Raw genomic sequence first — 8,600 nt, forward strand, 5'->3', positions numbered from 1 at the left:
TGTTCCATCACAAGCAAAAATAAAATCAGAAGTCAAAAAGTGAGTTAAGGTTGAAGACGTGATGTATTTAGGCAAGGAATAAATCTGAATGGAGAAGAAGAATACAGTCCCAGAGTAGTTCAATAAAAGATAGAGAAGAGTTGATCAGTTGCAGACACAGAGCTTATAGTTATATGAAACAGGTCTGTCAACATGGTCCAGCCAAGATCTCAGAAGCAGTTCAACGGCAGATTAGGAATGAAAGAGATTGGTGGAACAGGTACAAGACCATGTTCTATTTCAGACAGTACCGAGATTCAGAGACAGACGAACCTGGTGGATGAAACAGGTTCATGAACATATTTCAGGGCAAGTCCTACAACAACTAGGATTTGCAGAATTATGGAAATAACTTGGCGGTTAAGTATGAAAGATTCCTTTACATATTTGTAGGGATTAGTAAGCCTTCTACACGTATTAGAAGCAAACTCAACAAGGCAATAATCCAAGTACTACACAAACTCTACGTGCGTGTCATTGACCGACTAGAAAAGGGTTTTGTGTCAACCGACCTATGGAGCTTCAATGTTATAAATACCCAGGTCTTTCCAAGAAGAATTTTTCGTACCCATAAAGAAAGAGTTCAGAATATTGAGCGAGGAGAGAATTTATCCGTTATATTCAAGAATACAGGGTTGCGTCCCTATTACACAGAGAATGATTGATAGGGATGTTTTACTGAATTAGATTTGTTTGTTAGGTTTGTGCTATCAGTTGTATCTTTATCAACTTATTTAAAAGCATAAAAAGTAGATACAAGTGTTGTAACTTCAAGTTAGAGTCTAGCTTAGAGATAGCTTGCTAGTCAGAGTTTGGGTAGCAAGGCTAAGTTAGGAGCTAGATTACATAGGTTGTAATTGTAACTTGCAGTTGGCTTATTGTTGTAGTGAAGTTGGGGAAAACCTACAAGTCTGCAAGTCGTGGTTTTTATCACCTTTAAGCCGGGTGGTTTCCACGTAAATATCGTGTGTCCTTTACTTACCTGAAGTTTATTGTTCCGCAAAGACTAGCATAGAACAGGTACAATAAAGTGTTCCATCCTTAGGAAAAAATTGGTTACGCATAGGATAGGAATTAGGTCATGCAAAGCTAATAAACTCTACTCAATCATTTTTTCTCTTCTTTCCTGCATCATCATCTTATTCCTTATTTGTATTTGTTGCTTTCCATTTTGAAAAATGGGAGATAATACTGGAGTTGTTCTCGTTGCTACTCAAACATCTGCTACTAAGCTTATTGATACTTCTCATCCATAATTCATCTCCACCTTTGGTTCACTCGAGATGCTCCTGGTTAACATTGCTTTCGATTGTAATGGTTTTACAACATGGAAGCATGGGTTGTTGATTGCTTTAACTGCTAAGAACAAAGCAGATTTTGTAGAAGGTTCTCTCTTGAACCAACAATTGACTCAGATCTGCACAAGGCTTGGTCAAGACTAATAATATGGTAATTTATTGACTTTTAAACTCTCTTCTCATGAAATTTCTGAGAGTCTTATCTATTCCACCACTGCTAAAGAACTTTGGAGTGACCTTGAGGTCATATTTGACCTCAGCAGTAGTGCAAAGCTCTTTCAGTTGCAGAAAAAGCTATATGATTTTGTATTGCAACCTACTACACAAAAATCAAAAAGCTGCGGATGAGCTTGTTAGTATGGATGCTTTCACTTTTTGCACCTGTGAAGCAAGAGGAAAGAATGTCAAAGCTAAGCAACATGAAAGGTTGGTGCAATTCTTAATGGGTCTAAATGATAGCTACTGTGGTGCAAGAGATAACATGCAAATGATTTCACCTCTTCCTAGTATTTCTAAAGCATATGCTCTCTTGATGCAAGAAGAAAAACAGAGGGAAATGCATAACACACCTAAGTATCCAAGGGAATGTTCCTCTTTTTCATAGTAGCAACATAGAATATTGGAGGACAGAGGTCATATGCTTCTGATTTCAAAGGAAATGGTTCATATGATAACAATAAATATGGCTTTTCTGCAGATATTGCAAGAAGCCTAGACATACAATTGATAAGTGCTTTAAGATATTTGGTTTTCCAGCAAATTAATTTTAAATTCACTAAACAAAGAAACTTTCAGAACTCTGTGCAGGGGAATGCTGTGTTATGTAATAAAGGAAATGCTGACCAGTTCATGTATAATGTGGACACCAATGACAAGAATAAGCCCCTCACTCAGGAACAACTAAATCAGATCATGCAAATGTTGCACAGAACAACTAAATCAGATCATGCAAATGTTGCACTAAGTGAAAATTGGTGACCAAAATACTGATTCTCCTACCTCAGCTAGCGACAACTGTGTTGGTAAAGCTCTTATTCTTTTTTTGTCCTTTAACTCTTAATCATGTAAAATTTGCCATAAGTAAGAATTCTTAGATTATAGACTTAGATGCAACAGAGCACATGAGTTCTAACAAAGATTTTTTTTGTCCCTTCTTCCTTTGCCTAGAGCTATCTTTGATAGTTTGCCAAACTCCCAAAATTTTAGAGTAACACATTCATTCATGACTTTTTCTTTATACTAACTTTTCATTATAATCTCCTATTTATGCAAAAACTGTGCTATTTCTTCTTATGTTTAATGACTCTCATTGTCTAATGCAGGACCTTCAATGAGAGTCATTGTCTAATTCAAGCCCTTCAATGAAGAGCCCTCCCTAACATCCTTGGTGATTACTACAATAGACTCTATGTGTTGAAATCTAGTACTCCCGTAGCTTCTAAGTCTGTCAAGTCCTGTAATGATTTTCTTAGTTCAGTTTTACAATCAAAAGGAACTATGCCATTTAGTTTGTCTTCAGTTTTTCAATAAAAAAGGAATGTGCCATTTAGTTTGCCTTCAGTTTGTCGTTTGATATAAACAGCAGGCTGTGGCACAATAGGTTAGGCCACATGCCCTTGTCAAACATGAAAAATATCAATGAAATATCCAATTATGTTTGTTCTAAATTCAGTGTTCCTTGTGAAATTTTACTTTTATCCAAACAAGCTAAACTACCCTTCCCTAATAGTCATACATCTACTAAACAACTATTTGATTTAAGTCACCTCAACCCTTAGAGACCATGCAAAGTTCCGACTTATGATGATATTAAATATTTCCTCACTATAGTAGATGATATAGTAGAGGGGTTTGGACTTATTTGTTATCTACTAAAAGTAATGCTTTTCCAATTTTAAAATCTTTTCTTCTCATGGTTGAAAGGTAGTTCAGTAAAAGAGTCAAAATAATAATGCATGGGAATTGGACTGTGATTCTGAATCCTCTACTTTTTTAAATTCACAAGGTATTTTACACCAAACATCATGTGTTCTTACACCACAACAAAATGGCATTGCAGAAAGGAAACAGAGACATTTACTAGAGGTTTCCAGATCTCTTTTATTTCACTCGAACCTCCCCTCACAAATTCTGGGGAGATTGTGTCATGACAACTACTTTTTTTATTAAAAGATGTTCTACCATAATTTTGCATTTTCAGACTCCTTTTGAGAAATTATTTGAAACCTGATTATTCCATCCTTAAGAGTCTTGGTTGTTTGAGTTTTTCTTCCATTTTGTCTCAAGGCAGATCCAAACTGGCACCTAGAGCTGAATCATGTATATTCCTGGGTTACCTTTTTTGTAAAAAAGGTTATAAACTGTTAAGTCTTGTTTCCCAGAAATTTTTTATATCCAGAAATGTTGTCTTTCATGAGGAAATCTTTCCATTTTCAACTCCTATACAACCTACTCCCGTCTTTCCTATCCCTTCACCTATCCCCCCACCTACTGAAACTGTCACTTCACCTCTCCAGTTCAATCCTGTGATTGATCATTCTTCTTTCAATGAATCCGTGCATGTTCTACCAGTTTCTTCTATTCCAGTTTCCCCACCACATGATCTACCTCCCCTCAATCCCACAGTCTTATGAAAATCTACTGGAGCTTTATAAATTCCTGCCTATTTGGAGGATTATATTTGCAACACTATCTATGAAACATCCTAAACTTTCGTATTAGAATCTGTCGTAAGTAAATTAAGATGAATTTGAAAATTTGTGGACATTAAAAAGGATAGCAATGGTTTATAATGAGAGTTAAGTAAGTTTTATAAGAGTTCGAGGTTAAATGAATCAAAGCGAGTGAAGTTCCATGAAATTACCAACTTATGGAGTGACTTACGGACCCTACATGGGAGGTACGGGCCGATGTTATAACCCATACTTTTGGGGTAATACTAGGAGTTCTTACATGATAAAAAAGTTGTGTTACGAGGTATTTGAATCTTATAATAGTCGTATGCTAAGTGTTGAAGTCAAGCAAGTTGTAAAACAAAAGTCTATAAAAGTTATCGTAAATTACGTTCAGAAGTGTACTGAAATTTGGGTCTCATGTCACTGAGATTTTCTCCCGATATAATTGGAGTTACGGGGTGATCCACCCACCAAATTGAAGTTTTACGAGTCTAGTTTCTAACTAATTAATTCGTCGATACAACATCGGGGTAGGGAGATATGCACGCTTTAGCTAGACTGCACATGCAACCCTTTTGGGACCCACATAGGTGGTGGAATTTCTAGCTTCTTATTTAAGAAGTGTAGCCATTTTGTTAAGTCATATTTCGACCAAAACCGATCTCAAACACTCCCAAAGGCTCTCCAAAGGGTTCCCCTACCATTCAGGTGAAGATTTCCAAGAATATAACGTGAATCTTCCTTTCGATAGATCGTGGTGCTAGATTACTCATCTCCTTTCTTGTTGTGGCTGGATTAGAGATTTCTTCAAGGTAAATAAAAGTAAAAGGAGGTTTAGTTCTGGAAAATGAAGGTAAGAATCATCATCTTCTTCATGTATATAGGTTCACTTGAAGCACTAGACTTGTTTAGTTGCTATGAATTAATGAATTAGTGTTTGTATGTTTAGATGCTGGAGATATTAGTATATTGTATATAAGCTGGTTTGATGTTTTAAGAAGTACTTAGTTGCTACATGTTGTGAGCCGGTATTGGAGTGATGTAGTTGAGTTGTTGATTGTGTTGTATAACATATTGGGATTTTTCTTGTCTTGTTAAGATGTTGGAAATGTTGGTGCGTTTAAAATCATATGTTGTTGATGGTGTTACAAGACTTATAAGAGAGACAGGCTTGGATAATCGCCGTAGAATTGCTTATAGAACAAGCTTATCGCTCATTAGTTAGTTGGTATGATTCTCTCGTTGATGTTAGCATTATCTTAGTTGATGTATGACTTGTTAGGGCTAATTTTATGCTATGAAGATGCTATAGATATTTTTGTATGTGCAGTTATGTGTTATTGATAGTGTTGTGAGGATTAGATGGGAATTAGGCAAAGTTAGATGCCATAGAATCATGCATAGAGTGAATTGCCCTTCGATGGCTAGTTGTTGTGTTCCCTTACATTGACAGTGGTATTGTTTTCTTGGTTGTAGCTTTACTTCCGAAAGAGGCTGATTCCATAATCTCCATTGGAAAGTCGACGTAGATTATGTAAAGGTTATTTGTTATCCCTTTCTTTGGCATGAATCCATAGCAAGTTCCTCTTGCAAATACGAGTCTAAAACAAAATGTTAGAGGTGTTCCATTCATGAAATCGATAGCTTCACAAGCATCCAATTTGATATTTCCTAAATGACCGAGCTTCATATGTCTGTCTGTTAGTAGCCCCGAGCCCCTTACAGAAAGTATATTGAGCCACAACAGCTCCTTCGTAAGAACTCTTATAGCATAATGATTATTAGAAACGGTTGCATTTATTTATGTGTTTGACAGACCCATATATGGTCCATTTGATAGTATCCCAATGAGTTGAGTTTCATATGTGTAATAGTAGCTTCGTATTTTATTCAGAAAGTATATATGAGAAATAATGGCTCCCTTATGAGGACTTTAATATCGTGACGACTAGTAGTCGGGCACTACGAGAGCATCACCGCGGATAGTCCCAGAGGCCTGGTAGTACATGATTCCTAGCCTAAAAGACACATGCAAGATAGCCTGGTAGGTAAGGACTCGATAAGTCTGGTAGTACCTGCATCAGTTGTCGGGTAATAGTATAAGAGTACCGATACGCTAGCCAAAAAAGTACAAACTCAAGAGTATGGTAGTTAGCACATACGTACGAGACCTTATGATAACTTAGCATTACAATTACCATATGTGTACCGGCTTGTGAATTGTAGACTAGATGTTATACGAGCTATGAGATATTGTTTTAGAAGATTCAGAAAGGCAAAGCTACGATGAGATGTGATTTATTCTGGTTGGTAAGCTTGATGGATGACCTCGCAAATTGTCCTTGATACTTGTTGTATGATATGATCTATGATCTTACAGGTGATTATGATACCAGTCATATTCAGTTGTTCCTTCATTTGACTACAACACTTATTTATGATTCTCCAGTGCTGCCCATACACGTACATTCTTTCGTGCGATGTCCCACTTTTTGCCGAGAGACATAGTATTTTATCTTTGTAGGTTGAAAGGCAGGTTTGACGGACCTTCGGTGTGAAGACGATTCTGATTTCTAGCGATTATCTAAGTAGACTCCTTGTCATCGGAGTACGTAGAAATCTGAGTGGTTTATGTTTTGATTATGTATATATAGACCTTCATGGGTAGGCCGGGGCCCTGTCCTGACTAATCTATGGTAGTCAGATGTTCTTAGAGGTTCTTGTAAAAGTTTGCATACCTATGGTCAGTTACAGTATGTTAGTCAGATGTCTGTACAGGTTGAGGCCTTGTGGGCCCATGTTTATGTTATATATATATATGGAGTTGCTTATACTCTGATGTTACGAATATAATAAGTTTAAAAGTCTTACAGGATGAGTCGCGCGGGTAAATAAGGCACTAGGTGCCCGTCCGCCTCACCTAGGTTGGGGTGTGATAAACTTGGTATCGGGTAGATGCCAAAAATCTGAGGCTTTACGAGTGATGCGTAGTAGATTATTATTTATAAGTGTGTTGTATACCATACTTTATAAATAAAAAGCTACAGGGCATTTAGGATTGGTTACCTTTCTTTTAGCTCCAGATCGTGTTGTATAGTTGAGTCATAGGGGTTTGACTATAACTCGTGCTTTCGTATATGTTTACAGATATTCCTGTAGGTGAGAAAGAAACGACTAGTCGTCGATTTGTATAGCTACAGATGAAGGGGCTAGTAATATGCCACGGTAGATGAGGTCGGACGTGCCCAGGTGAGAGCACCTTCCATTTCCTAGACTTGCCCGGTCTCGGAGGTTCGAAGAGCCCTAATACACCCAGCACCACCATAACATTCATCTGAGTAGGATTTAAGAAATGGAGTGAAGTTATTAACTCAGATAGTAGCCGCACAGGCTCAGCGGCAGATGGGGGCACCTCGGAGTGTAAGACCTTTAGAGAGATCAGTTAGTTCGAGGGTGTGAGAGTTCATTAGCTTGAGTCCACCAGATTTTACAGGGTTAGATTCACAGGAAGACCTACAAAACTTTATAGATGAGCTTCAGAGGACCTTTAGAGTCATGCATCTTACGGAGACGGAGGTTGTAAAGTGTCACGACCCGAGAGCTAGGTCGTGAGTGGCACCCAACATGAAAATCTCTGGCAGGCGAACTCCACCGCAGTTATCAAACCATTTAAATAACTATAAATCAATAACCAGAATTAAATCATCGATCTGTATAATTATGCCATAAATAAATAAAGATGTGAAAATCCTAACTATTACAACCCTAAAGATCTGAAAGTCATCGTACAAGGACTTCTAAAACATAAAATCATCTAAGAATAAATAATTATGCGAAATAGCATAAGGAAGTGTCTAGAAGTGAAATAGACATCAACGAAAGGAGAAAGATCTTCGAGCGGCCCTCGGATGCGATCGAGACGACCTCAAGCTAAATATATGAGGGTACGGGAGATGTCTACGCTCACAATACGTACTCAAATAAAAAAGTGCGGCAAGGTAATATCGATGCAATGACACTGTCTTGTTACGGTTAAATTTTATCTTGGTAGCACCAAAAACTACTAAGAGGTTGTTAGTGCTCTAATTGGATTTTAGTATTTTAGAGTCGCCACCTAATTTATTAAAGGAAAACTAGAAAAATCGGGTTTAAAAGGTTTTGTCGAACAAGAGAACAATCCTTTTAGACTAGAGTTCGAGGTAAGGGTTCTGGTGATCCCCTAGGGAAGGTTTTAAGCACCCTAGTATCAAGGATCCATAGATTACGGTTGATCTACGAGCTTCAATGTGTGATTATTATAATTATTTGCTTAAAAATGTTTAAGTTTCTGCAAAAAGGTGTCATTTAATTCATATCATAAGTTAAGAAAAAATTGGCAAAAAGTCCCCTTAGAAAAAGGGGTCTTGGGTTCAAAAATCCATGTAAGTGTTCAACTAACTTTTGTAACGACCCGCTTGGCCGTTGTAGTCTTTTCGGCACTTTTGACCTTTCCTTGAGCTTGTTTATCTCACATTTGACTCGAAGGACAGTTGACACGCTTTTCGAGGTGTTTGGATTTGATTTGGGTTTTTTTTAGGAAAATTGAAAA

This window comes from Lycium ferocissimum, chromosome 5 (assembly GCF_029784015.1).
Source record: "Lycium ferocissimum isolate CSIRO_LF1 chromosome 5, AGI_CSIRO_Lferr_CH_V1, whole genome shotgun sequence".
NCBI lineage: Eukaryota > Viridiplantae > Streptophyta > Magnoliopsida > Solanales > Solanaceae > Lycium > Lycium ferocissimum.